We start from the raw sequence: 23,639 nt of genomic DNA on the forward strand, positions 1-23,639 counted from the left end.
GGTGATGAAGCCCGGAATAGAAACAATTAATTTTTTATTGGAATTTGCATAGCAATTTTTTCATTTAATGATGATACCTCTTGAGTTCCCATATTAAACCTAGTGTTATTATTGGCAAGTGAATAAGGAGGCACTCATGGAAAAGAAATATTAGTTTAAAAAATCGTAACTGCTGTGGGGGGCAGGAGGGAATATGCACTTGTATTTCTGTGATTTAAATGTTGGTCTTCTTCCACCTCTAATTCCATCGATGGCAGTGAGAAATAGTGAAACCAACATCTTTGATGTTTATCAGAAAATCATGTTAGTTTATTATTTGGTTCTGTTTCCCCCTTGTATTTACCATGTGTGTAGGGTGGTGGTGCTGGTGCTGGTGGGGCTGGGGCTGGGGCTGGGGCTGGGGCTGGGGCTGGGGCTGGGGCTGGGGCTGGGGCTGGGGCTGGTGGTATGCTCAAACATGCATGTAGATGTCAGAAGACACCGTGTGTGAGTTGGTTCGCTCTTACTATGTGGTTCACTGTAAATAGAACCCAGCTTGTCAAACTTGGAAGCAAGCACACTCAGCCACTGAACCCTTTCGCCAGCCCTCTTGCTTGGATTTTTTGCTTAGATCTGGACATTATGCCCCAAGAAGTGTTCTAGAGCACAATGAAGCTGTGACCCCGGAGTAAGATGCACAGAGTATCAACCTCCTGCTACCTTTGACAAGCTCCTGGATTCTAGACAACCTGTATCAACTCCATGGCTTCAATAATCTTTGCTTTAAAATAAAAATACTGTTGCCCAGCTCAGAGAATTCTTATAAGAATATTTTGTAACACTCTTGCGGAATATTGAATGTCCCAGACAATCTTCCAAGAACTTTTGTGCAAAGTGTTTCTTTTACAAGTTCTGTTTCATTTCATATTTAAGATGAGAGCCCAGTAACCCAGGTTGGCTCACTTGCTAGGTGAGGTATGGTATAACTTTGAACTCTTTATCCTCCTATCTCTACATCCTATGTTCTGGGATTACAGGCGGGCATCATCAGGCCAAACTTTCTTACAACATTTTGAGGCCATGTTTTGTACTTGAAGAGATGAAGCACGGAGAAGCTGTTTTCAGGCCAAGATCACACAGATGGCAGGGGTAGAATCATGTCAAAACCCAGAGCTTGCTCTTTCTACTGCTTTTATTCAGGGTGTGTGAACACTCAGAAGGCACACAGGAGTACTATGGGGCTCATCACTACCCTGATCTGCTGTCTGTCTACCCATGCTCTGAGGAGTCTCTATAAGATTCCCCTGACCCAATACTCTCTCCAAAGTGGAAGAGTCCCCTCTCTCTCTCCCTTCATCTCCTACTTCCCCATCAAACATGCTCTGCCCTCCCTCACTTGTCTGGTCTTCCCTCCCACCATCCCCCTCTCTAGTTTTGCTTGCCTCTTGTAACACAGACATAAATGATGGTTGCTCCTTGCTTATTTATTTTGTTTTGTTTTTAGTTTAAGTTTGAATAATAGACAAATCAAGATTACTTTTATAAAGCTTACAGTATTTGGTAGTGTCTGGATTGGATGTAAACATGGACGGCACAAGACTCTCAAAGCCTTTGTTGGCATCCAAGAGAATAGCCTAGGTCCATTCATTTTCTGTTACTTGACGTTCTCTCCTAAGTGTCTTCTCGACAGAGGCAATGGTGCATGAATTTACGCTCTGGGGTGCACACACTGCACTGGTTTTTGATACGCCCCCCAGAAAGCCTCTCTGGGCATGTGCAAGTGTTTTCTAAGGAATGCCCACTGTGTAAGGGGAACATGATGTACTCCCGCTTCTCATCGAAAGTGAATTTCACCGAGATATTATCACTTACTCAACACCACCAGGAAATTGGAATAATGAAGTCTTCAGCATTTGCCAAAGATTCTGTGTTGATTTAGAATTGGTTGTTTTTCCACATATTCAGGGAGTTACTTGGAGTGGTTTTTCATGAAGAAAAGTTGGAGTTTAAGAAAGAGTCTAAATATAGACTTAAGCACAGGCACTATAAGAAAGAAAGGCTTAAGAAAAGGGCATTTAAACATTCTGGAGTGGACAAGGACTTCTCAAGAGAGAAGCTAACTGAATGAGTACTGGGATATACTGTTTCATATGTTTAGAACAAAATATCACATTTCCAAAATAATAGAACCTGTTTTCATAAGGAATTTTGCAATTTTTCCAACAAGTGTTTTAAAAATCAATTGGATAATCTCTTTTCCTTCCCCCAGAAAGTAAGTGTGGAATCATGATTCTAGTGTGTGTGAGAGAATTCTTATATATAATGATTTTATTTCATTTTCCCTCAAAATCCAATAAGACATTATCTCCTCATGAAAAGCTATAAAACTGTAGTCCTCATGAAAAAGATATTTATAATTAATCTGAGGTTTCACACATATTTAATCTATTAGTAGAAAAATTTCCCATCTGGACTCCAATTATCTTGCAAAAGTTTAAGATGAGCCTTTAAAAAAATCTTTAGCCACATGTTACTCTATTCTGTTGATGGCTCTTCACCAAGAACAAGAGGAAAGAACACAGCTATAGGCTTCCTGAAAGCTTTCAGCTGGAGAAAGGGCTGGCCCCCCAGTTGTTTTCATACCATTGGTTTGTTTTATCAGTGGAAGCCACACACCCTCTGCCATGAGGACTTCACAAAGAAATTCTCAAGCATGATTCAAGTTTAGCCTTGTTTTAAAGCCTGTGTGTGATGAGGAACATCTTGTTTGTTTGTTTGGTTGGTTGGTTGTTTTTCGAGACAGGGTTTCTCTGTTTAGCCCTGGCTATCCTGGAACTCACTCTGTCAACCAAGCTGGCCTCGAACTCAGAAATCTGCCTGCCTCTGCCTCCCAAGTGCTGGGATTAAAGGCGTGTGCCACCACGCCCAGTCTTGATGAGGAACATCTTAGCATCTCCTGCTCCTTCACACTGAAGGTCCACCTGAGCTACAAGAAAACGGAATGGCACGACAGGGAAGTGGGACTGACTGTGCTAAAACAGCTACGATAGATCCTTTCTAAAGAATAGAACCTGGTTTGTCTACTGAACTAGTCCCCCAGCCCCTGTGTGTTCTTGTGACATTCTTGCTTTTCTGATTCACAGGTCATTGCACTCAATGCACACTACACATATATAATATACATTGCATATACATATTCAAAACACTCCCCTTTTTGTTTTGTCTTGTGCTACATAAAAAAATGTGTGTAGAGGTCAGAAGACTGCTTGCAGAAGTTGGTTCTCTCTCTGTCTCTCTCTGTCTGTCTGTCTGTCTGTCTGTCTCTCTCTCTCTCTCTCTCTCTCCCTTTTGGGCTCCAGGAATCAAACCTCACTCTGTCAGGCTTGGTGGCCGGCCGAGCACCTTTACCTGCTGAGCCATCTCACCATCCCAACATTGCAACCATTGCTGTAGATAATTCCTGTTGTTGTTAAAGACAACAAAGGGTGTGTTTGCCAGGGATGAGCAGAGTAGATGCTACCCAAATTTCAAGGTCACTGCTTCGAGTGAAGTAAGACTCTGCTCCCCAGGCATCCAAGTCTGCTATAAGAGAAGAGAACTTGGGGGTTCAAAGCAACTTGAGAGTGCTGGTGTCTTAAGAATGCGGGTACCACTGCATCCTCAGAATGAGTTGGAGGATGGTGGAGTTGACTGGCCGTCAAGAAGGACCATCAGCCCTCCGCTTTGGATCCTGACAATAATGGGATTGAAAGTTTTCTCTTTATTTCTGTTGTTTTCTTTCATGTGGATGTAGTTTTGATTTGAGTTCTTTTCTGGCCACTCTCTTGAAGGAAAGTGAAAGACATTCCCTCCTGTTTCTAGAAATCTTCATGGAGAAATCCACTGTTCCCTCCCATCTGTACTTAGTTTAGCCAGGCTTTGATTAATAAGGACCACCCTATGGTTCGTTTGTTTGACAAGGGGGCGTGTGCAATGTGTTCCTGGTGAGTGAGATTTCAGTAAAGAGCTGGCTGTGCTTTCAAACCCACCCTGCCTATGAAATCCAGCCTCTTGAAGCTGGAGGTCAGTGGGGAGCAAGCATAGGTGTTTTATGCTCCTGTGTCTCCTGCCCCCCAACCACCAGCACCTGCTACATGTGAGGGTGAAATGATTGTGTTGGAACTCTGGGACAGAGCCCTAATTCGGACCTGAATGAGGCTGTGATGTACGGTGGATAATGAACACAGGAGACTGCCCACTGCTACACATCATTACCATGCAGATCAGGAAAGCAAATGAAATGGTTCGAGCAGATAACAGCTGTTTTTATTCTGCTTTTCAAAGATTCCCTTAAACAACCAGGGGTCTCCTGGCTTTTATTTAAGGGTGAGCACCCGATTGTAAACATAGGAGCGATGCATTCTCATGATGTCAGTAATAAAAGCATGTATAAAGCTGCATGTGTATTCTGGAAAGCTAACTAACCATTAAAGCCAAGAAACATAGTCTGGCACAAATCTTATTATGTGTCCAAGAGGACTTGATGGTATGCACATAAGAAAATGTAATGAAACAGCGGGAGAGAGGAGAGAGGGGAGGGGGAAGGAGCTGGCTTGGCTAGCCGTGAGAGGTTAGCAGGAGAGTGAGTCAGAGAGGTAGAGCTGCCAAGATCATCTGAGAAAGGGGTTAGCAGAGCACGTGGAGGAAGAGAGCAGCTTTGCTTTTGTTTCCCTGCGGCTTTAGAGCATCTCTTCCTTGCATTTTTGCCTATTAGTTATCAGCAATGAGGCTGTGACACCGGAAGAACTCAGGAAGAGGGATGGATCTCCCTTTCTTAGGGAATTCAGACCTCATCAGAGGCGATGGGTATCTATTGTGTTTGTAATTGCTATGATCATTATCATAAGCATTAGGTCTAGCTCGCTTGAAGGATTCCACAGCACTGCACGCAGCTCATCAGAATTCTGTAAAAATAAAATTGTGTGCAGGGGAATTTTGCAGAGCACAGCTTATGTGGAGCCATTCGACCGAACGAGCCTCATAATTTCGTGTATATATATAAGAAAAGCAAGAATAGAAACAATCTCTTCTAGATGTTCTATAAGAAGATCTTGCTCATTTTTTTAAAAGTGTCTTCTTATTTTAGTATAATTGGAGTCATTTATGAATGGGTGGTTGTATTAATAAGATAGAAATAAATTATTCCTTTACTGTATTTAGTAATAAAAATGTTGGTGTCTTAGAAAAATAAATGTATATACATATAAAGTTTGTCCCTAATATTTGTTTATGAACCACATAAATTATATCATAAACCCAAAGATGAATTCAACAAGCAGTTTAATATTGAGACTAAGCTGTTTGTGTGCTTAGACCTGTGCTTAAAATAATTTGAGAGAGAGGGGGGGGGCATAAAAATGTCAACTGCATAGATTTACTGCTAAAAGATCCTGGTTCACCTGTGCATAAATACAACTGCCCCCAAGGATTTACATGTTTACAAATGCAAATTAATCTTTTACCTGCCCAACACGTGTGTTACAATGGATCTCAAAAGTAAGCAGGGTAAACCTCTAAACATGGGGGGCGGGGGAGGGGGCCAGGTATGGTCCCAGGTCTAAACTGAAGATGGATGTTTCTGGTCTTGGGTGCTCATTATTCTATGTGGGAGGGGCCAGCTACGTAAAGTGGCACCAGCTCACTCTGATAAACCTTCTACTTCTTTGTATCAAGTAGGAGATGGCACAGAGCAATGTTGTTTTAAAGTGACCTTTCCAGTTCTTACAGAAACAGATCAAACTGCCAACATTTTCCATCAGTGTATAAATGTTGATTCTGTGGGCTCACGCTAAGTAAAATAGAGCAGCAATACACTGTGCTGCCTATGCCTTCTAACTCACTCCAGTATTCTATCTATAACTAATTATAGCTGTTACTTTCATATGTTATGAGTTATCTGATTCTGTCTCCCCTCTCTTCTCTCTCCTCTTCCTCCCTCACTCTTTCCCTGCCTCTTCCTAGTCTCCCTTCCTAATAGGAACATTTTCCTCACCATGTGCCCTTTCACTGCTGCATACACTATTCAAATAGAAAAGTATAAAAGAAAATATAAACAATTCAAACCTACTGTTCCTGGATGCTGGGTCTCAAACCTGGGATAAAGGGCTAACTGGGGTGTCATTAGCATATCAAAGCAGAACCTGGCCACCAGGCTCTCCCTGCAGCCCTCAGTCCCTACCTGTTACAGGGCCTGCAATGCTGGTATAAACCCCTGGGCAGTCCTTCCCCCAGCTCCCCTCCCCTACATAATCCAACCATTTTGGTTACCAGGTCTTTTTTTTTTTCCTAACCTTTACTTTCCTGGAATCTAGGTCTGCCTCTCCCCCACCGTCCCCTTTCCTCACAAGGCCTGGTTCAGCGCCATGTCCACTCTGGACTCTCCTAGATGCCCTAGCCTTTGTCTATGCTCTCCCTTTTATTTACAATAAACCTTCTCCTCCACCATACTTCGGGCAGTCGGACTCTTTCCTTTTTTTCTTTATCTCATTCATCTGGTGCCAAAACTCAGGACCAGTCATATTCTTGCTTTTCATTTCTTTCTCCTTTTTTCCTTATTTTTTTTTCATTGCAAAACCACAAAAAAAAGAAGTTTGTACCAAGTAACATTATAAATAGTCCATGAATAAATTGGCCTTAAAAATGCCTAAGATAAGGTTTTAGAATCCGAATCTATATCCTGAAACACGAAGCTGCATCAATTAGGCACCCAAGGCAGGCCAGAGTGAAAGCTCCAAAATTCAGTGGCTCCTGTCTGCTCAGAGTCAGCAAGCTGTTCATACGGTTAGGAAACATGAACTTGGATGCCATGTGAATACCGAGTTGGGAAGCCAAGCACTGTATGACTGTGAACGTTGGTGGAGTATAAAACAACCGCCCCGTAGTGAGGCAGGGCACTGTGCTGAGGATGGTCCCCGCCACTGAGAATCTCCTTGCTTTAGATGGAGCATCTATCTCTTCTGATGGTCGCAGGTGTCAGGATGGCTTTGTAAGCCTTCATTCTTCAGGTCACAAGTGGACACCACCGCCACCCCTTTTCTGTAGATCCATGTAAAATTATGACTTCTTCACGTTTCAAAGAAACGTGCCGTTTGTAAGCAAGGGAGGTCATTGCTTACAATGTCATTTTCCTGCTTTTCAAGACTCAGAGTAATCCAAAGTCAAGATGAGGGAAGACGCTAGGAAAATCTGCCCCTTTGGCCCTGCCTTGGGCGCTTTAATGACTACAAGATGTCTGAAGCGTATTTGAGCAGCAAGAAGGATCTGCCTGCCAACGGGAAACAGCTCCTGAGAACAGACCCAGAGGTACAATAAATAAATGGACAGGTCTAGGAAAGCCTGAATCACAGCACGTTCCAACGTCTAGGAACAAAGCTGAGAGTATCGCGTGACCTGCTGTGAAACCCTTTTCCATGATGATGGCTTCCCCAGTGCTGCTGCTGGCCTCTTCCTAAGCAGACATTTTTTTCTTACTTTGAGTTTCCTGGTTGGTGCCATGCTACCAATTAGCAGTTTGCTATCATGCCCCAAACCCGCATTCCCCCACGACACTTTGCCCTAGCTGTAAAGTGCTGACTAGCTACCTAATAGAACCAAGATAGAGGAGAAACCTGTGTTATAAACAGTGCATCAAGTTCTCTACAAACTAGGGTAGAACGTGGGCGATTTGCTTTGTTGGTGCTGGTTTTGGCTTTGAAGAGCACAGTACCCGGGTGCGGCTCTCTCCTTCCTTCTCCTTTCTATCAGTTGTCTCACCTTTCCTCCAGATTAGCCCTGGCCTCCGAGCCCCGGGCATCAAAGGAATTAGGTCAGACCCAGAAGAAATCAGGTTGCAGGCAAGGAAAAATATAAAATAAAATAGAAGCTATGCCAGCTTGGAACCTCTGTGTTCCTTCAGGCAGACTAACGAACCCTGGCTTTAGATGTAACAGTATTAAGTAATTGGTATGTCAGGGAGACGCAGCAAAAATGTTGGAGAGACCAAAGACTTTAACAGCATGGAGCTCTGCACAATTTATTTAAAGCTGGTCTGCATATACTGTTTGAATGGACTGGCTTCAGAGATATAAAACAATATTTGCAATTAAAAAGCAATTCCAGAAAAAGATCTGGTACAATATCTGTTTTCCTAATAGTTTAGTTTTTTTGTTTTTTGTTTTTTAGTTTGGATTTCTATCTTATACAAGATTAGCAATCTTTAATAGTACATGTGATCTATACCCATCAAAGAGGTTAGTATGTTCAATGATTTTTACTCAGTTACTATTATGCTATCTTCTCTTGGGTTACTCTAAAGATTATATGTGAGATATATATCTCACATATATGAGATATATAGAGATATGTATGCACACATATTATATAATATATATTAATATATCCTCACTTATCTATTATATGTGTATATGTGTGTTATATGAGATACATATAATATACATTTTATGTACACATTAGAGAGAGACTTCATGTTAGAAGACATTCATGCTTAGCTCATCCTCCAGATGACTGCTTTAGTTGCCATTATTACTGCCTCCAGCGTGATAGGAGGAGCCATCCACATTTAACCTACAGCATTATCCAAGGGTATGCTAAGAATAACTGCAACAGAGAGCAAGTCCTGGCAGAGACGCCAAGGCCGGCTATCAAAGTCAGCAGTAACATTCAAGAGTGTTTTCCAGAGCTGGCACGTGGAGATGGGACTATTTATATGTGATCTCTCAAACTGGGGAGTGTATTTTAGGAAAGATATTTTCCTCAGAATGCTTAGATTAGCCTTTATTCATTCTCTTCACCTCTTAAAGGTTTTCTTGGATGAGGGAAGAGAACTTCGAGAGATTCTAGTCATACGCACACCACCACGCATACGTAGTTGATGTTCAGAACAGCCTGTGAGAGACACACAGGTGCAGTTTGCACGCTACACACAGGTGCAGTTTGCACGCTGGCGCATGACAAGTACGGGCATTGAGTTTCTTCCTAAAAGGCCCCAATCTGAAGGTAGCAAAGAAAGTTTTAGTGTAGGGCATCTGCATTCTTTCCGGTATTTTTCTCCATCTTGTACAGGTTTTAAGTTTTATGGAGGAGGAAGCCTCTGGTTGTTGGGTATAGTGAACCCCACTATATATGGCCTTGTGACATGTCCTCGAAGGACAATTGTGTTGTTATCAATAATCTTCATTACCCAAGGAAAGTCTCACAAACACAAGCAGTAGTTGACTTTCCCTTAGATTACAGTTTTACTCCTTCGGTTTGTGAGACTTTCCTTGGCTGTAATGAATACCTGGAACAAACAATGGAAGGAAGAGGAAACCAATTGGGCTAACTCAGAACATTCAGGCCATCATGCTAGGGAAGCCCTACAGGGGAGAAGGGCTCAGGTTGTGGTGGGCTGCGGAGCAGAGGGCAAGGCCTGTGCTAATAGCTTTCCTCTTCTTCACTGACACATCCTAGTGTCCAGTCTATTGGATGGTGCAGTCAACTCTTAGGGTGAGTCTCTCTGACCTTAGGTAGTAATCCTCTCTAGAAACACCCTCACCCTTACTAACTAACTGTTTCTCTCACTCTATTTGAGATTAAATATCCCATGTATGTCCTGATATTCTTTTAAGCTATGTGCATTTGAGTTTCTCATGTTTAAATGTCTTCACCCTGAGATGGACAGCTATTTCTAACTTTGCAAGAAAGGAAACTGAAGCAGAGGAAGATAAGTGACTTCCCCCAAGTTATCAACCAGGATGAACACAAGTCAAAATTCACACCCTGAGAGTCTGCCTCCAGAGGTAGGGATCTCAGCTACACATTGTCACCTCCTTGGGTCACTGTGAACTGAGTCATTGCTTCACATTGTGTGACAGGAGTTGCTTCCTTTACATTGTCATCTTGTGACCAGAAATAAACTCTAACAATGGCATGTTCTACAGGCGTGAGCTCTTGTGCGTTGAACTACCTGTCCCCATCACCACCCCCTAATTCTTACCTTTTACCTCTGACACTTGAACTCTTGTGACAGACTTCCCAGAACCAGGGATGTGACTTACAAACCTCTCAATCCTTGATGAGCAATTATCGCCTCCTGTCCCCTCTACTGTGCTAACCAGCTTCGATTTCTCAGTCCCATGGGAGCCTTTCAAGCAACTTGAGGGAGGAGACTCCCACTTCCCTGTCTTCCTTCCTGCCATTAGCTAATCGTGTCTGAATGAGGCATGAAGCACATGACCTCTGTGGGTAAGGAACCCAGATAGGTTAGCTTTCTGAAGAGAAAAAAAGAATAACACAACACAAATACGTGGTTGAGTTAGATTGGTTATCAAATGGTAGATGGGTAGAGGCAAGTATAAACTTAGTAAATGGAATCAAATACAGGAATTGGGTGAGGTGACGCTGCGTGGTTTTATAAAGAGAAACACTCTTGGCCCATCATAAATCATAATTCTGCTTTTTGTCTTTTCTTTGGGATAGCCATTGGCACTGATTCAGAAAGGCACTGATTATGTTTGCTCTTGGGAAGTTATTCTTCCTTCCACTCAGCATCAGAGCCTTTCAACGCTCTTACTCCCCTTCAAGAAAGGAGGCTTTGGGTTCTCCTAGTCACCATTGCAGAGAGCAGTATGGCCCTCACTGATGGCTCCAGAGGGAGTCCTCCTTGGCTCTGGATAGAGTCCTCCTTAATTCTTGGTCACTGATCTGAAAGATGCTACTGCAGAACCTGGCCTCTGTTACCTTTGCCCAATTCCACAGTGAAAACACTCCATCCTAAACCTGCTGGGCGTAGGCTCTACTTTAGGATAGATACATCGCCTGAGTGCTAGAAAGCGGAGTGCACACAATTTCCAGTAATTTATGTCTTCTCCCAGTGACAGAGCCTGCCTGGCAGAACAAAAATAAATGAAATAGAACGATTTCCTCATTAATAACCACATCTTTGCAAGAAAATGATATCACCTACAGAAACACATGTGAAAACGACAGGCTGCCATTACTGATAGCTTTATTTTACGGCTTATGAATGTGGAGTGCTGCTAAGGGCCAGGAATGTAACCCAGCAGTGGGCACTCTCTTGCCTAGAGTGCCCAAGGCCAGAGGTTTGTTCCACGGTGCTACAACAATTAATTGATGGGTTGCTTATTTAATCAAGACAAACAAAAAGAGAAAAGCATGCCATTATTGGAGAGGCATTGCCCTTGAAAGATTTTGAGCTGTTTACCACGGGGAAAGAAACAACATTCTTCTTGGAGAGTTGCTTTTGACAGTGATCATCAAAGCAGGAAAAAATACAGAGGGAAGACTGGCCTTTCTCCTTGAAATCAGTGGTTCTGAGTTTTGTCAAGAAAAGGAAATTTATCAAACTCCTTTGCATCAGCAGCTTCTCATCTTTTATGAGACTGAACAATTATTTTCGTGATTGTATCACTTAACATTATTTGATATTTTTTTAGATATGTAAACAGAGTCCACTGTGCCCCAGTTATACACAGTATAATAAGTCCTGTGGTTAAATATCCTGTTTGTCTCTGTGGTTTTACTACTGAGACCTCATGCTTATGACTATGGGCAACAAATGGGCAAGGCTGTCAAACACACACACACATACACACATACAGACACACCCACACACACATACATACACACACATACACACACACACACAAACACATACACACACCCACACACACACATACACACACACTCACTCACACACACACACATACAGACACACACATACACACACACACACACACATACAGACACTCAAAATAACATAAAAGGCAGAAAAAATATGCGTGTGAACATGTTGTAATTAACACCGATGATAGTGTATCTTTGAGAGTCCACTAGAGATGTGTCAACCGAGAGCACAGAAATTAAAGTTCCTGTTCGTTCCTAGTGAGCAGTAACAAGGCTGGCTGGAGTCTTTCCATCTTCTGCTTGCAAATTAGGAAATATGCAAACATCTTTTTAACTCTTGTTCAATTATGTTTAGCCCATTGAATATGTTGATGCAACTTTGGTACCTTCACAATATGTGTGTATTTTACATATATATGTAAAATATGTATCTATATATAATATGTATGTATATGTTATATATGAAAAACATACTTATTTTATGTATATATGCTATTTTTAGGTTTAGTTGTTTGAAAGTTATATGTGTATACATATATATATATACATATATATATATATACACACACATACAGGTATATATGTATTCAGGTGGATATGTATAAATGTATATGTTCAGATGTGTCTAGAAACAAGCTCACAAGAAGCCCAGGCTGACCTCGAACTCAATGAGTAGCAGAGGCTAGCTTTGAACTCTTAATCCTCCAACCTAATCCTCTGTCTCTCAGTGCTGTGATCACAGGTGTGTGTGTACCACTATGCCTGCTTCTATTTATGTATTTCTACCTACAACCTTGTATTGCCATGGAAGTATGCTAAACCCTTTCTGGGCTCCAATACAAGGAAGAGAGGGGTAAACCAGCCATATCACCATCAACTGTAAGATGTATGTGACTCCGGCCAGAAAACCCATTTATCAATATGCACACAAATTGCCAAGACTTTGAAGAACTTTCAACATAAGTTTCCTTTGTACCAAAATAAGAATTACATGTTGAAAAAGTGTGTGTCCTCAAAGTGTCTTTGCCTCCTGCTCAGAGTCGTCTCCTGGTCTTGCAAGTCTCATTGGGATGCCTGGTAAACACACTTCACCTTTCTTTCTTCAGTCTCAGGGTAGAAAGGGTCCCTTTAACTCCTGGAGACAGTAAATCACAGCCTGTGTGGTGGTTCTCAGAAGACACTTAAAGGGCCGAATTGGACGCTCTGCATAGCACCCTTGCCAAAAGAGTTCGGAAATGACTTCCAGGTTCCCACAGTAATAAAATGGCACTGTTTGGCATCTTTAAGGTAATAAACCCGATTTTTCCCCCCATTCTAGTAAATGAGAAGAGAGGCCTGGTTGTTTGAAAAACTGATTTAAATTCATGTGTTTGCCTCAAATTATAAGGCGTGATATGAAAACACTTAGGTGAACTTCAGACCACCTCAGAAGGCCATTATCCCCAGCTCTCTAGAGAAAGGGGGTGGGGTGGGGGTAACTGGAAGGGTGGCCAGGTGCCGTTGCTCTGCGGCCACGGTCAATAGGTGGCGCTCTTCCCACTGAGTCAGGTTGACCTAAGGCTGAGGCTGCTCCTTGGAGAATATTATTTTGCTAGACGGAAATGCTGTGGAAGTCCCCTCATGTCTCTGGCACTGTTTAATAGCTCTTGAGTCTAATCGCAGACTCCAGATTTGCTGTGTGATGGAAAGGCTCTAGGAAACAGGTCCTGTCTTTAAGATGAGGTCTCAAGCAGAGAAGTGCCGTCATTTGTATACAAGACTTGAAAATTACATGACACATGCTCCCCATTGTTTCAAAAGGATTTGACTCATTGGGTCTAGAAGGAAGTTTGATCGTCTTCACTTCCCATATAGCTAATCGCAGGCCACCTGCAATCCTGTGATTTCTCCTGGCCTACACATTTCCAACTAAAAATAAACAATTCATAAAGGAGGAAACCCAGAAGCTAGTCGGCCAAGGACCGAAGACTAGAGCTTTCTGTTTTGTTCAACTGTACTAGAAGTGGGAGTTTAAACGGTTTTAACCAGAAAAGACAAGATTAATATGCTGTGTATAGAGTCCAACTCACATTTGTCTCTTTTATATGCTGCAATTAGAAGGATGTTACAAATAAATTAGTAGGATCACAGAAGAATTCGCAATGACTCTCTGATTTCAACTACTACAAAATACCTTCAACTCATCACATTCTTAATTGAGAGTCACCAGCGCCCTTCTTTGTACACAACAATCTCTTTGTTAGAATCCTGCACCAGTAGCCTCACAGTTAGAGGGTAGTCATTTTAGTAGACAAAACTATCACAGATCCTAAAAAGATAATTACATAAAGAAACAGGATGTGGACACACCCTGCTTAACAATGATGAGGAAGGGATGACCCCCCTCCACCCCCACCCCTGACAAAAGATACTCTAAGAAGAAGCAGAAAGGAGCAGAGCAGATCATAACTTGGGTCTGTAAACACTTACTGCTTGTTTATTAAGCCTATGACAGCTTGGTTCAACAAAGAGGGAATTAGATGGAGATGCTAATGGCTTTGCTCACAAATACTTCCAGAGTGTGTGACCCAAATCAGAATCTCAGGAACTGAGTGGAAAAACCATCTGTGATAAAAATCAGAAGTGATTCCTTCTGCCTTCGTCCTGGAATGTCTGCAGAGACTGCCTTCCCTCAGCTAACCCTTGAACACTGCCTTCAAGGACCCCATTAGCTGTCTAATTATGTTGCCTTCACTGAGACTCAAGCAAGGGTTCTCAAAATCAAAAGTGGAGTTCCTGGTCCATCTAGATTCCTGTTCTCTAGCCCTTTGGCATGTCTGTCATCCCCCTCCTCTCAGGATTTTAAGCTATGAGCTTTTCCAAAAGACCTTATCTTATTTATCTATGCACAGAATAAGTCATCAATAACTATATGCGGAATGATGAAATGAATGAATAAATGTAAACATTAGCAGCTTGCTTTTTTTTTTCTTTGCTAAAGTAAAACAGAAGTAATCTTACTTTCAGCAAATATCTACCGATGAGAGCCTACCTACGTGTTCTGAACTTTCGAGGGTAATAAGTTCGTCCCTAAAGATAAGCGCTGCGTGGAGCTCACACTGAAAAACATTCTGGTTAAAAATAAAAGGAAAAGAGAAAATGAATTAGTGGCTGGCAAATCATCTGTGCTCCCTCTTTAAAGAGTGTATGGGTTTACCAAGTTTTGTCCCTCACTGTCTCCTGTAGCTGGCTTTAAAGTATCTATTTATCTTCTCGTGATATAAATATTATTGAATATATGACATACATGAAATAGTCAATTTCCTTTGTATATTCCTAGTTGTGGCTGGCTAATTATGGCCCTCTGATGAGGAAAGAAGAAACAATGCACGGTTTGCATCCAAATAGTATCCCTCAGAGCCCTGTAACCAAGACAAATGAACTTATTCATCGATGTTGAGCATCTTGGTTGAGTGCCTGTCCCGTACAAAATAATTCACAAAATGCAGGAGCACAACAGGCAAGCGATCACACTTTTCCTCTTCACCCACACTTTGAGGGAGCGCCCCCTGATGCTTTACTATCACAGGCGGGGCTTCTAAATTAATATGTAGGTTACAGAGTTCCTGAGAGGGAGCCTTGACAAGTTGTCCGCACTTCCACAGCATCTGCAAGCATGTGTGGTAAAACTGGTTCTGAGAGCAACTGCACTGGAACAGGCTCCTAGATCTGGCCTGGATCCCAGGAATGTGCACATTTCCAAGTTCCTCAGGTAACTCTCAGGCAAGTTGTCCCTGGAAGCTGCTGAAAGAGCCACAGCCTTAAGAGTTAAGGAGTTTTTCTTTCTACACCAAGCTGTCTTCTAGGAACAACAAACATCTTCCTTAAGCAATTTACGTTTCTAAACTACGCTTTATAAGTGCGACCAGGTTGATCGTGATCTGTGAATAGGGTGACTTTAAGGATCCTTTTTAAAAGAATAAAAATAACCGAGGGTTACTAAATACAATTAAAAAAAAACCCACTTATAATTTGAGACTATACTTTAGGCCAGGTGTGATAATATACACCTCTGAGCACAGCACTCAAACAAATGAGACAGGTGTTCTAGAAGTAAAAGCCCACCCGCTTCTGAAATTATCAAATCATTACATTGATAATTCATAGACTCCTGAACATGACTCTTCATTCAATAGTATTCAAAGTTACCCATGTTTCCTGCCAACACACCATCATATCCCACATGAAGGTTTCTTTATTTTTGTTTTTATTTTTGTTGTTGTTTGTTTTTGTTGTTGTTTGTTTAGTTGTTTTGTTTTGTTTTTGTTATTTTGTAATTTCTCAAGTAAAGCCACTTTTTCTTCCTCATTAACAGTGTGAGTGTCTTGTTGACTGATTATTCCACTACATACGACTTTCGGTGTTGCTGGCACCATGCTTCCTGGGCTGTGGGAAAGATACGTAGAAGAGCTGTGACTGGGTGTAGAAGGGTCCTTCTGTTAGGGATTCGGAAGCCTCTTAGAGGCAGACACTCTCTGACTTAGTCATTGTTCCTCTTCCCCAAGGCGAGTCCTAGCAACTAGAATTCAAAGACAATGTGGAAGGTTTCTTTAACACTACCACATACCACACTACCCAACATCTCGAAGGCAGTAAGACATAAGACTTTGATTTCAGAACTACACAGTGCCCAAGAAGAATCCAGAAAAACGGGCCTTGCAAGGGTTCCCATTTCAGTCTGTTGCATTAGATAACATAGCTTTTGGCTAATCACAGTTCTGCACAAGGCCCCATTCTTCCTTCAACTTAAGCATAAAATACAGCCTTGTCGGCTGTTGGTTCCTCAACTCTGAAGGCTTCTATGCCATATGAAACCAATAAAATATATTTTTTGTGGCAGGATGGACATGGTGGCTCATATCTGTAATCCCAGCACTCAGAAAGCTGTACCAAGAGAGTCACTACGAGTGGAAGGCCAGGCTGGGATCTGCAGCCAGGATAAAGTCTGTCAAAGCGACACAGGAAAGCCCTGTCACCAAAGAGAAAGAGGAGAGGAGGAGAGAGAGGAAGGAGAGAGAGAAAGAGGAAGAGAACAAGGAGAGGGAGGGGGAGAAGGGGGAAGAGGAAGGGTAAAGAGGAGAAAAAGGAAGGGAAGGAGATAGTAAGACTTTCTTTTGTTAACCTGTATTTCCTGTACACACAGTTAGCCACAACTATCATGACAGAAAAGGAGCAACATGGCAGCCTCCTGCCTTGCATGTCATCAGTCAGGGTAGGGAGAAAAGTCATACCTTGGCTTGAGATGAATTAGACTCAGTATTCCTCAAAGAAGCATCCCTTGGCAACCCACCCCTGATCTTCTTGTCTCCAGGGTAGCCAGGTCATCTCTTCAAAAGATTCTATATATTTAAGATTGCTGTCCTGTGATAGGCAAGTCACTAGTCCTTGAACCACAATGGAAAAGTTCAGTTGCGGTCAACCCCTAACTACCACTTCCAATGAGAAACAGACCCATCCAGGCAGCTCCTTCCCAAGACAATGCCATTGGTATTTTCCTTTTCATTTTCCTTTTCTAGCTTCTAACAGGCGCATACCTTGTGAGGGTCCTGTGACAGTGAACTGTGAAACATTCACTTTCTTTGGGTGCTCTACAGCATTCAGCCAATGGTGGAGCTGAGATTGGATTTGTTTCTGGCTGTTTGTGAAAACATGGACTCTAGGAACAACTACCACATCCGTGTGTGGAAGCTGCTCAGAAGGCAACAAACCCCGCCCATCTGCCCTCTCAAAAATAAACCAAGGCAACAGAATTCACTTTCAAAGTTTTAAAAGAGAAAAGAACGCAAGCATTATTTTTAAATATACACTTCCCTATAATAATTTGCCCTTGGGCCTGGAAACAATTATAATAAAATTTTGTGGGGAAAACCCCTGCTGTCTGTACGGGGACATTTCTGCCATGCTTCAAATTAGAGCTCCTATAAATCTTCGAACTGAGCAAACAGGGGAATAAAAATCATATAACATACCTGTCAGTGTTTGGACTTAAGGAAGGAGAGCGAGAAAGATTCCCAGATCAAATTTTCTAACTTGTTGAGCCTGATGCATGAACACTTGATCTTCAGTTTACAGCATCTCACACGGACAGGTGTGTGTTAAAATGGAACGTGCGCTTTGATCGTGGGTTTTTCTTTTTTTTTTTTTTTTTACTAGAACCATGATCACTTTGGCTCAGTTCTCCATACCAACACATTCATTTGCCCAAAAATCTGCTAGTTACTATAAATAAACAAACGCTTACAAGGCTTCTCCTCAAGTAGAGATGAAGCTGAGAGTCCAGGTACACATGTCCTGCCCTGTGGCCAGCCCGGCAGGAAAACTGAAAATAATAAATGGAACTAAGGGCTTCCTGCCAGTTGCCCAGATGCAGTGCAGTGTTAAGTTGGAACATGTTATATACTGTTTGGCTTCACTTGGCTTTGTTTTCCTGAGACAGGTTCTCATGTAGGCCAGGATGGCCTGGAGCTCATTACATAGGCAAGGATGACCCAGAACTCCCAGTCTTCCTGACTCCGCCTCCTCTGTACTGAGAATATAGGTGTGTGGGACAAAGCCCAGTCCATACACACTTGGGACTCTTCTTCATGCAATCATGGAGAAGGTTTTACCTTTTCACATATTCTAGCTGAACAATTATAAACACTGTAGACATTATCTGCATTCTTGCCAAATTTCAAACTTTAGAAAATACATTGATATCTTCAGAGTTGATCTGATGGCAAAGACCTTAGAAGCTAAGAACCAGAGGCTTACAAATTCAAGGCCTTCTGTGGCTCCTAAGTGAGTTCAAGGCCAGATTGGACAACTTGTTGAAACTATGTCTCAGCAGGAAAGCACAGATAACACTGTAGTTGTACTTCAAAGAGGTACTGCATCGGGCCCTATGTTCAAATCCCAATACCAAAAATAGATAAATGAAATGGTGTTATTGTGTTAGGTATTTTCTAATATGCATAGACATAAATATAATTTTTAAAACTATAAACAAAGTTAATTTTTAAAATATAATAATAAATTTAAAAATCTGTTGGAGGGAAAGTCTGACTCTAGTTTTAAGAATGAAAGATGCCTCACCAGAGAGAAGGACATCTAAGCTTAGGCTAGACACCTTCAAGTACATCGTCCACAATGAGAAAGAACACTCGGTCAATCAGTCTCCTGCAGCTTTTAGGAATCTATGGCTAGGGAAAAAAATACCCCTGCTTTTGGTCCACTGTACACAGCAGGAAATTAGAGGGCAAGTAACTCCTAACAGTTGTTGTCTGGAAGACTTGTAATTAGTGTGAGAATTCATAATTATTTTCCTATTCCTGTAAATCCCAATTTATAGATATTAAAATCTTAAAATTTTGTATTAAAGGTATAGTTTGTCTCAATTTTTCACTACTTGACAATCATTCTAATAAATTAAAATATAGAAAATGTATTTTATCTGTTAACATAAATGTCATTTTTCTCTTTCTGAAAGACTTCAATAGCTTTACATATCTTACACTTGAGTTTTGGTGTCTCTTTCTTCGTGTGTGTGTGTGTGTGTGTGTATGTGTGTATGTGTGTGTGTGCATGTGTGTGTACATGCTTGTGTGTATTGTAATAATGATATCAATGCTTTTTAAGCCAGGATCTCATGTGGCCCATGTTGGCTTCAAAGGGGCTATGTAGGCAAGGGTGACCTTAAACATTTGATCCTCCTATCTGTTTCCTGAGTGCTGAGATTATACATATACACCACATACCAGATTTTTGCAGTACTAGGGGACTGAGCACACAGCTTTTTGAATGTTATGAAAGCATACTATGAATTCAGCCCTGCTTTAGGCTTTTCAAAAGAAAATCTACTTTCTTAGATAATTTCTTCATCTCTCTAGTTCTGTGTCTGTCAAATATCTTCCAGAGCTATGAGAAGGGAAGCTTTTCAAGTGCCTAAACTTCCACACTCAAGAAAGCAAATAGAAGTTATAAGAGAATAAGTTTCCCTGCAGATTGCAACCGGGGACACCTCTACCCTTTGAATCGATTTCAGCTCAGCGGGCATTTTCCATGTTTCCTGAGGTTCTCACTGCTCTTTTGATAATGAGCTAAAGTGTATTGTTTTGTCCTCCTGAGCTACAGATCGCTGCTAACACAAGGAATTTTGATTTGAAGATCTTCTGCTAGCATAATTATACATTCTGTCCCAGATTGCATTGATGGGAAGTAAACAGTGCCTCTCCGTCTGTTGCCAGGCATAGGGGAAAGGCCAGATGGTTCGGTAGCTAAAGCGAAGGAAGACATTCTCATAGGTCGTGGGGAGGAAGTTCAATATTATTGCATGCCTAATAGCAGCTGCCTCTGTTTGAACTCCGGGCTATGGAAGGTGAACTGTATTAAACGGTAAATCATTAAATATCAGCTGGGTAAAAGCACGGGGTATACATGGTCTTCTTACACTCAAGGACCTTGGGCTTTACATGCAGATAGCCCCGCCAGGGCAGAGCGGTCAACAGGGAAACCACACGGGGAAACCTCAGAGAGTGGCTGTTGGGTTTGTAGTTGGTAAGTAAATAATTGTGAGTAAATACTCCCCCTCTCAAGTAAAGCCGAAAGACACAGGGTTGCATCTAACATGGCCATAAAATATTTAGGGATATGTAATCCCTTCAGAGCCTCATTTTTCTCCCATTATGTGTTTATTCTTCAGGAAAAGGAAAAAAAAAAAACATTTAAATTATGTCCACCTAATACCACAGATTCATTGCAAAGCCTACAGTCTGCCCACTTCCTTTTATGACTGATCCACCCGCTGGGCAGATGTGAATGTCTTAACTGCAGATGAGGTTTATACCGATTCAGGACAGAGGCCATCCAGTCATGACCCCCTAATCCTGTTTCCAGGACTCTTCCACAAAGTAAATCTGTCACCTGCTTCCACTAGGCAACGAAATGGTGGCACACTAGCACAGCTTTTCAGTGGCCTTTTCTGCAGGGCTCAGATCTACACTGCCTGACCCCCAAACAGGTTCGTCTTCTTGATTTCATCTCAGCTGTCTGTGCTTCTGTGCTGTGTAGACCCACTGAAAGTCCCGTGTCCACATAAGTGTCAGCATTGTCCTGAACCAGCATCATGGCAAGACACAGAGGGGACCAAATAGCATCACAGCTGTGTGCTTTCCTTCCACTTAAATCCTAAAGCTGCAGTAAGTGTGCAGAGGCAGGTACGTAGCTCTAGTGATAGACAGATAGCCTCTCATGTATGAGGTCCTATGTGTGATTCCCAGTACACACACACAAATGTACATATACATACATCATACCACACACACATCACATACACACATACACTCACATAACATACATACACATTCCATATACATACAACACACCACACACATATATACAAACACACACACACTGCATATAAACACATCACATACACACACTCAAATATGCGCATGAACACCACCTACACATACACATCACATACACACATACACCACATGTACATACACATGACATAAACACAAATGCACACATACTCACATCACATATACACATACAAACACAAATATATCACACACAAACAAGTATACACCACACACATATATACACACAAATATACACCACATCCTTATACACACAGAGAGAGGGGTAATCATTTTAGTTCACTTTTCTAACTTGTCCCCTCTTCAACCTTGGAATTGCTTAGCTCTTGATGTACTAATTACCTTTGAATACATGTCCTGTTATGTAATTCCTATTTGTAGGCTGTTGGAAAAGGATCTAAAAATCTTCTTAGCACTGGAATTACACACTTCTTTCATTCACTAAGTGAGAAGGAGAATTTTCACGTAATTTCCATGAAAGAAAATCATCAAATTACTCTTTACAAATCATAGTATTATTTTTTCAAATAACAGCCTACTTATTACAAATATTCCTGAACCTTTCAAAAAAGAATATGTATGTTTTCACTGCCACAACACATGTACTAAAATTGAAACAACACAGAGAAGATTATCGTGGACCCTGTCAAGGATAACTTGCATATTAATAAAGTGTTCCATAACAAACAAACAAAAACAAACAAACAAAAGAGAACATGAGCTTGTTGTCTATCAGATTTTAATAGAAATTTTAGTATTTAAGATATAAAGATGTCTTTCAATATACAAAAAAATGCATATTTTCAATGATCGTTAATTATCCCATACATCCATCAATAGCATGACAGAACTCTACAAACATATACATAGAAAGAGCAATATTAGCAGGTGGAGTCTCACACCTTTAATCCCAGCCTTTGGAAGGCAGAGGCAGCAGATCTCTGAGTTTGATGTCAGCTTGGTCTACAGAGTTTGTCCTGGGACAGCCAAGGCTTTACACAGAGAAATCCCGTATGGAAAACAAAACAACAACAAGAAAAGTAATAGTGAGTTTTATAGGGGAGAAGTTACTTAATTCTTCTGAAAAAAAAATGCAGGAGTTTGGAAGATGACCGGCCTAGTTGGCTTGGGCATATGATCAGCCTTGACAGCATTGTAAGTGTACTGGTCTAGCGGATGTGCAGCCATCTCACACGTGGCTAAAATACCATCTAATGATGTCTGTAGAGGACTTCCCACAATGCTTGACATGCGCTAAGCTCTTAGAATTAGTGGAATCCTTTGTCTCAGAAATACACAATGCATTCCAAATAGCTACTATGTCATTTATGCCAGGCTGAGTTCTGCCCTGGCTCCCTTGTTTGTTTACTAGGGAGGTGTGCGTCTTTTTCTAGCTTGTCCTTCCGGTGTTTGATGCACTGACAAATCCTTAGAGAGGAACACGTAAAGCCAAGATGTAATTACATGACTAGACAAATACAAATGTCACAGTTTTAGAATAAATGCAAATCTTAGGTCATGATTTAGAATAAATATATGTCTCAGGACATAATTTTGATAACATCAGAAAGGAAAAAAACAACAATTTTAGCATATTTAAATGTAACCCTAAAGGACATAGTAACCCTCACACACCCTGCTTGGAAGATTTGACATTTATACTTGGACCAAAGCAAAGAAAGCCAGTACCTTTTACAGGCCTTGGAAGGGGATTGCGATAGCAGGCAGGTGCATGCAGGACATTTTTCCAGGACATAGGGTGGCCTAAACCTATTATTCAAGATTGACCTGTCATTTAATTACATACCCAGACAGACCAGAATGTTCTCTAGACAGAACTAAGGCTCTACCACCTGAAACCTTGTGTGACTGACAGGAAGGAACATGAGTCAGAAACCAACTACACCTCACATTCTGAGTAATGAGTAATGAGGCCCAATTCCACAGTGATTAGCACACTTTTCACAATCCCCATCTGTAGGTCTCCTCTTCACGTAATGTCGCACACATATATGTACAGGGACAGTAATGAAGAGGGAAGCTTAAGTGTTTTGTGCTAAAATGCCAGCTACAATGTAAAATGAAACCACTTAATTAATTCTCAAACCACTTAGGGTAATTTCATTACAGACCATGTCATTCAACAAGTCACGTCATTACCAAGGCCAAGGTTAAATTGCTCTTTTTTTTTTTTAAAGGAAATATAAAACCGATCTTTATAGAGCTTCACACAATGAGAAAGAGGACCAGTGTAGCTTTGCTCTCATCCTTAAGAGAAAGGAGTATATTGTCTAAAATGTCACCTTCCTCTTAGTCTGACACTCTTATATATAAGAATGTGAAAGTTTTCAAAGGGACAACATAAGCATTGTATTGTACACTTCATTTCATAAGGGCAATTCAATTTCCTTCACTTCTGGAGGGAGATTAACTTTGTCACTGAACATTCCAGTCCACCGTTACTTGAAAGGAGTCATTTGCACACCAGCTCTGATGGAGGTCCCCAGATCCGGTGTCAGGGGCTCCCAAGAAGGGTGACACATCCGTGCAACTGCCATCTGTTGAGTGTTTTCTCGACAGCTGGGTCTCTCAACCATC

General features: G+C 41.5%; 1 non-coding gene across 1 annotated transcript; it reads left to right on the forward strand.

The window, feature by feature from the left end:
• The first annotated feature begins 21,622 nt into the window (after positions 1-21,622).
• On the forward strand, positions 21,623-21,728 carry LOC115030694 (U6 spliceosomal RNA). Its single transcript, XR_003836296.1, has one exon. It is a non-coding gene; the product is annotated as a U6 spliceosomal RNA (small nuclear RNA).
• The last annotated feature ends 1,911 nt before the right edge of the window (positions 21,729-23,639 follow it).

The sequence above is a fragment of the Mus caroli genome, unplaced genomic scaffold (genome assembly GCF_978045245.1).
Source record: "Mus caroli unplaced genomic scaffold, Mus_caroli_1 scaffold_3, whole genome shotgun sequence".
In the NCBI taxonomy this organism is placed as follows: domain Eukaryota; kingdom Metazoa; phylum Chordata; class Mammalia; order Rodentia; family Muridae; genus Mus; species Mus caroli.